General features: G+C 41.6%; 1 long non-coding RNA gene across 1 annotated transcript; it reads left to right on the plus strand.

Moving 5' to 3' along the window:
• Positions 1-610: 610 nt before the first annotated feature.
• On the plus strand, positions 611-6,877 carry LOC108531276 (uncharacterized). The gene is made up of 3 exons (XR_001886119.1): positions 611-702; positions 4,226-4,372; positions 5,963-6,877. It is a non-coding gene; the product is annotated as an uncharacterized LOC108531276 (long non-coding RNA).
• The last annotated feature ends 254 nt before the right edge of the window (positions 6,878-7,131 follow it).

The following is a 7,131-nucleotide window of genomic DNA, read 5'->3' on the forward strand; positions in this document are numbered from 1 at the left end:
TGGTTCACCAACGTATTCCAAGTACTTAACACATAATTGGCACATAGTAGGTGCTCAATAAATATCTGTTGAATGTTAAATGCCTAAAATTTGGGGGCTTAGCATGTACTGTTATCATGTTATGTTCTTTATATGTATACATATAATACTTAGCAAACCATGAGAAGAGTAGTATTATTAACCACATTTACAAATGAAGAAACTGAAGCAGAGAGGTGGGTTAAGTAGCCAAGGGTCATATAGCTAGTAAACAATGGAGCCGGGACTCACACGGAGGTCATCAGATCTTAGAACACTAGATCTTGACCACAGCAACTCAACTGACAGAAGCAATGCCAAGAAGAGGCTATGCACTCAGCAGGCAAGTTTTGCTTGTGGTAGACATCAACTTGTCATTTCTGCATTTATTCTTTTCCTGGTAATTGCACCCCCATTTCGCTCTAGGAAGTGATTTCTTCTTCCATTTTCCATCTCTGGGCTTCTGGTACACTGGACTCTATTTCCTGAGTGGGAAGACAAGCACGTGATGGGAGAAAGCCAATCAGCATGTGGCATTCCACAAGCCTTGGAGATTGGCTGAGAAGTAAGCACGTGACCTGATCAGAGTTGAGAATGCTGGGGCAAGAAGGTTTCACTTCTCCTGCAGGTTTCACTTCCTGGGAAGCTGGAAAACTGTATGCATCATCTTGGGAGCCTGCTGGGGTGAGTCAGCTTTTGAATAGAGCCAACACCAAGGAAGTAGAACCAATAAATGGTATGACTGGCCCTGGGTCCTACCCACTGGGCTTGTCTGAAGCCTCGAGGTGCTGTCTGTCTTCCAGCATCCTCTGCTGGTAATGGCTTCCCTCTGTGGTTGTAAGAATGCGCCCCCTTCCTTTGGTTTACGTCATTTGTTTTGTCTTCCTTCTTCCTTCCTTTCTTTTTTTTCTCCTCTCACTTCCTTTCTTTTTCTCTTCCTTCTTTCTTTCTCCTCTTTCTATTATTTTCCTTTCTCCTTTCTCCTTCCTTCCTTTCTTCCTTTTTCTTTCTTTCTTTTCTTCTCTCCTAACACTAAGTGAGTAAATAGTGTGTGCCAGAAATTATGCTACATTTAAGTACATTGTCCCATTTTGTTTTTACAACAAACAACCATATTATATAAGAATGTTTAATATTCCCATTTTAGAGGTAAAGACACAGGCTGGCAAATTTGCACAAGATCACCCAATGGTAAGTGATAGAGTTAGGTTTCGGAGCCAAGCAGTCTAACTCCTGTCCATGCACTCTTAACACTAGATTACACAGCCTCCTTTGTGAAGCACAGGGTTATATGGAGGCCAGACCAGAGTTTATAAGGAAGAAAGGGTGGCTACAAAGTCAGCCATATGTGCACGCAGGTAACTGTGGCAAGAACAGACTAGTGTAGTGATTCAAAAGAAAGCTTTGTATTTAGGCCAGTCCTGGTCTGAATTCTGTTTCTTCCATCTACTCACTGTGTGAATATGGCACATTAATTAACTTCTCTGAGCTCCTGAATTCTCATCTTTACAGTGAAGCCAATATTACCAGTCTTGAAATGATGTTGCCTGATTTAACTGAGAAAATGAATACAAAGTATTCCCCAACTATTTGGTACATAGGTGAAAGCTACTATGATAATAACATTATGTATGGTTACTATTAATATTCTTCTTCTTATAGTCACCCTTAGAATTCTCAGTCCCAACAGCAGGAGTCCTGAAGACAGCAAGGTGTGTTTTCTCCCTTGTGATTTTAGCCAACAGTTAGCACCTATCTTCACCCTTGGAACTGAAGACGATTTATATGCAGCTGAAAAAAAATTCCATTTAATCTGTGCTGAATTTTGTCACCCTTAGGAGTTAAAACATATGATGTGCAGCCTTCAGGGTGTGACTGTGTTTAAAGAGATGTTCTCAGAAATACGCACGTGTCCCAATGAGGGGTGAATTAGTCTGAGTTCCTCCCTAGGTGATGTCAAGCAAACAGTTCTTTGAGAATTAGGCAATCTGGCTACTAAACCACTGGTATTGTGCCACGAGGCATAAACCTTCCCAAGCAGGAGGGTATTGTACAAATAGGAATCATCTCCCAGATCTCAGATTAATGCGGCTGTGGAAAATAGCATTTTAATAAATGTATTCTCCAAATGGAGGCACTTTTATTGCAAAACGTTCCTTTTGTATCCTGAGAGAAATGGAATGTTTTGGTTAGGCATAAACAACAGTGAGAGCATTTTCTAAATACACATGTTTTCTGCATGTCAGTTTAATTACATGTTGTAGATCATTTTTGAGACTCCTTGGGGACAATAGCTTCAAAAGCAATGCTTCTCTCTGTCTTGAGCAACCAGAAGTCACGATACCTGTTTTACATTTAGCGGTTTACAGTCCCTCTCCTTCCTTCTCCATTCCTATAACTGTTCAGTTATATTTACGTTTACAAAAGCGCATTACGTTTGGGTGTCAGCACTGACCGGAAAATTATTTGAAGTTAAACCACTTTGCCAGCTTCCATTTTCTTCACAACATTCCTTTCCATTTCTGCTTTTTCTTTAAAAGAAAAAATTCTGACTTAAGAAAACTTGATCCTTTTGGAACAGACCAGCCACAGCTATTCCTTCCTGTGCTCCTAGACAGGAGGAGTGAGGCGAGAGGGCCAAGAAGTTTGGGGATGAGGGGAATGCTAAGGGAGGGCAGGGGCAAATGGGGCCTTCTCCGCAGGGGACATTCAATAACTCTCTTAGCCTTTATGCTGTAGGACAGGGGCTCATTTGCTCGATTTGGGGTGACAGCAGCCGGTTTTGTTACAGCATAGCTGGAGTTTTAAATAAGTGCAGCTCTCAGAGGCCGAAAGCGGCATTCGTTATCTTAGCCATGGGAAGGCATGGAAATCAGCGGTGTTTTTGGCAAGGGCAGCATAAATCCACTGTTTGCAAGGCCCCGACCCAGCCAGAGAGGAAGGAATGCGCAGTTTCCCTTTGACGGTGAGATTTCCTGCTTCTTGTTGGAAAGAGTGTCTGGACTCCTATGCACAAGCAAAGTCTGCATCAATTACTTGAAAGGAAACCAACCCTATTCCTGAAGGTTTGGCAGCAGAAACCTTCATTGTTGAGAAAGGGGGAAAAAAAAAGACTAATGAACTCCCCTCTCTTCGGTATTTTCAAAGGCCTCTTGTGTTAGTGACTGCTATTTTTTTCTTTCTTTTTTTTTTTTTCAGAGTTCTTAGGAACTCTCATTAGCCCTTCAATAAATGCTACTTTAAGGGCTTGTAACTTTGTCATTAAATCTTCACTCCAAGATGAATTAAGGTTGCAGCCAAGAAATGCCCTCCCCACCCCCAGTGAGCTTCTTTACAATCACCAAAAAGGCAGGAAAATAGATTTGTGGGGATTTTAGTACTCGTTTACGTGCCTTCCTGTCAAATAGTGATTAATTCAGGGCCACTTAAGTTTTTCTAACTTTCATCCATAATGGGCACGTTGACATTTTTATTTGAATCTCTTTACGCCATCCAAAATAATCTCCTTCAGCAACAGAAACTGCTGGTTAATTGCCACAGAGCAGCTGTTACCTTTTCTCGGTCGACAGCCTCTTTCAGGATGGTTTTGAGCTCCGTGCCTGTGGAACGCACGGGCCGGCGACAGCGTGTCAGGTGGATTGATTGAATGGCCCCCTTGTTCCCGACTAGCTGTGTCTACGATGGTATCAGGGCCAAACAAAGCCCTGCACATCTAAATATAGCATTTTCTTTGGCCCCTGGCCCTCACTGTCTTGTTTTCCCATTCTTCCATGCTCTAAAGCAAATACCAGAGAGCCCCATTTTAACACGTCTTACTTTTACACGTCTTGCTTGCATATTCCATGGGTCAAACTGGTCCCAGAAATAGAAGTTCATGCACAATTAATCTGATTTTCTGGTTAATTGAAGGCTTACCAGAAAACTGCTTTGAAAAATTCACTGTTGTTACAAAGTCTTCTGAAAAACGTGTTCAGACACTCTCAGGATGGCAGAGTCTTGCAACTAAAAGAGAATTTGAGGTCTAGGTGCACAAAGGGCAGTGTCTGTGGATCTAGCCAAGATACCTGAACTTTCTGCCTTCTGCACAACCCATTTCATTTTTGAACCATTTTTGTTCCAGGGTATTACTTTATATTTCCTGCCTTGATTATTAATGAAGTGAATGGTTTTATTGTTGTTGTTTCTTAACTTGTTTTCTTGATGACAGGGCTTCGGGAAACCCTGTTGACTATTGTCCTGGCCAAGTAGAGACCCTGAAGATGGGGTAAGATGGAGTGAATTTTCAGGGTCTGTGAAACATCTGTGGCCACCATAGACTCTGAGCCTCTTTTCTTATCATCTGTTCCTTACCAAGGTGAGTGAATGAAACCATTAGATGAGTTCCTAGTAATCAAATTTTTGCTTTATTGCTCTCTACAGGTAGTCCTTACAGGTTGTTGGCATACTTGTAGCAAAAGAAAGGAAGAAAGAAAGAGAAAGAGAGATGGGGGGAGGGAGGGAGGGAGGAAGGAAGGAAGGAAGGAAGGAAGGAAGGAAGGAAGGAAGGAAGGAGAGAGACAGAGAGAGAGAAAGAAAGAGAAAGAAAAAGAAAGAAAGAAAGAAAGAAAGAAAGAAAGAAAGAAAGAAAGAAAGAAAGAAAGAAAGAGAAAGAAAGAAGAAGAAAGAAAAGAGAAAAGAAAAGGGAAGACTAATTTAAAATAATGTATTATACTTTTCTCTAATTTGTGTTATAAGTTCAAATAGTAAAGAAACGTGAAATATAGAAAGAGGAAATTACCTAAAGTGTATCCTATAGGAAAAAATATTTTACAAATTACAAAAAAAGAGTATCTGGTCCATGCCTGTGTGGAGGTGGTACAGCCCTGAATCGGGTGTGGTTGCAGCTCAGGCTTCTACAGTTTTGGCTGTCAAGTCCACCATCTGCTTACTTTGCCTTCAAAGCATTGATAGGAACTCCAATCAGCCTTCTAGCTCCTCTTAAAATCCCAGCTGAGAAAAGTGTTATTCAGGGACATCTAGGAATCCTGATTGCCGTCCACTCTACTAGGCCCCTAGAGCTCTATCTTTGGATCAAGTTGGAGACCAGAAACCTGCTCATTTGTGCTGTATTTAGGCCAAGGTTAGGAGTTATTCAGCACACATGTGGTCCATCATCTGCCCTCTGCCTATGGCAGGCATCTCTAAAATAGTGTAGCCTCTTTTTTGCCCAGCTTAGATGCGGTCTTGAATCCTTCTCAAGACAAGACTCTGTGAGCCCACCAGCAGAAAACTGGAGTGGGCACTGGACAGGTGCCCCTTTGCTTCCCTTGTTTGCTCTGCCCCTGGCAATTTTGCAACTGTTTGCTCTCACAGTTGACAATGAACTTCTGTTCTCATTGTCCCCTTATAAAGAGCCCTGAGTGCAGAATTTATTTGAAAATAAAGCATCTGGAAAATTCTTCTCTCCTTTGAAGAACTGTATACTCCAGTGAAGTGAGGCTTTGTCATTAGTCATCATCCCGATTTCACTCTTGCTGCCAGGAAGCTGTGAGTCAGATTTCAAAGCTCAATGGTAGCAAACAAAATGAGCCTTATAATTGCCCTATTTGCAGCTTCCTTTTTTCTTGTCTAGAGTTTTTGTTTTTAACATTTGTGGCTTGGGTAGTGAACTGCCTTCTATCAATGAGGCAAAGGTATAAATAAATAAATAAATAAACCAGCTTTAAAACCATGCACCCAACTGTGGTGTCTTATCAACGCAAGCCTCAGTCTGAGAGCACGTTTTGTTTTCCTTCATGCTTACAAACAAATCCATGCCTTTGCATGCTACCTAAGAAGAAAGATTGGCTGCCAGAACAATGTAACTAGAGCTGGAAAGGGGAAATAAAACTGGGTTGATGGACCTGGATATATGAGATCTTTATTTTCTGCCCTGTAAGAATGTTGTTGTGGCTCCATTTTACAGGTAAGTGAAGGCAGACGCAGCTTCCTGGGGCCACCAGAGTGTGACTGGGTGATGTGTCACTCCTGAGCCCTGCCTCCAGTCCGCTTTGGCGTGTAATCTTGTGCAATGTTTTTTGTTTCAAAAGTGCTTCTGCACTCCCGGGTCATTCCAATGCTGCTGGTGAGCACACTTCATTTCTACTTTGTTTAGCAATCAGAACCGCCACGACTTTCGAAAAGCATGAAATCTCTAAATGAAGGAACGTAAAGTACTTGGCTTCCAACCCCCCAATATGGAGAAACAATCTGAATACACAAAATTAGAAAAACATACACAGAATGGTTGTTTAAAATTCACAGCTGTCAACATCAAGTATTTTGTGCGAGAGAAAGAATGTAAGAAACATCAGGTTAACAAAATAGCTGCAGATGGATCGCTTCGTGCAGAGGACTAGGCTGGCATTGTCTGCTCCCTGTTTTGCAGAGGCTCATTTGCATTGCAGGACAAAGGTTCGCTGTTGGAGACCCTTTCTCTCCATCCTCCTCCTCCAAAAGGCACCTCGCCATCCGCAGTGAAGATAGACCGCCTCCCTCCTCCCATCAGAAACCTACAGGAACGAACACAAATCTGTTATTTTAACACAACGTGGGCACAAAGTGGTGTTTTCATTCTGAATAAAGCTGAGGGAACCTGAAGAATAGGGCCTTTTATTTGCAGAAGATACTCAAAGGAAGCAAAATTGAACCGTAGGCCAGCGTATGAGAATAAAGTTGTTAGAGATTTTGCAGCCTGTGGTCTGGGAGCTCCACTATAAGTTCCCTGTCAGCTTGGAGCACTTTGCATCAGAATGCATAATTGCATCTGTTAATTACATTTTTAGCCTAGTCCTCCAACATAGAATAAATTCATTTTCCTCCCATTTTTCAGACTGCCTGGGAGAGGAGACTTTTTTTTTTTCAATTTAATAAACATGATTGACAACAGAAAATGCAGATTTACTTTCTTTCTCTTATGACTGTGTATTGGTATCCAGAACGCAGACATGTATTTTGCTGATGATTATACGGTAGCCCGTTAACAATTGCATTCATTCCGCAAATTCTAAGAGCCCTGTTTTATGATTCTTGTAAGAAGTAGTTTGAAAGTGGCACAAAGAAATTTTTAAAAATACGCAGAGGCTAAGGACATTT

This window comes from Rhinopithecus bieti, unplaced genomic scaffold (assembly GCF_001698545.2).
Source record: "Rhinopithecus bieti isolate Rb0 unplaced genomic scaffold, ASM169854v2 scaffold_8911, whole genome shotgun sequence".
Lineage (NCBI taxonomy): Eukaryota > Metazoa > Chordata > Mammalia > Primates > Cercopithecidae > Rhinopithecus > Rhinopithecus bieti.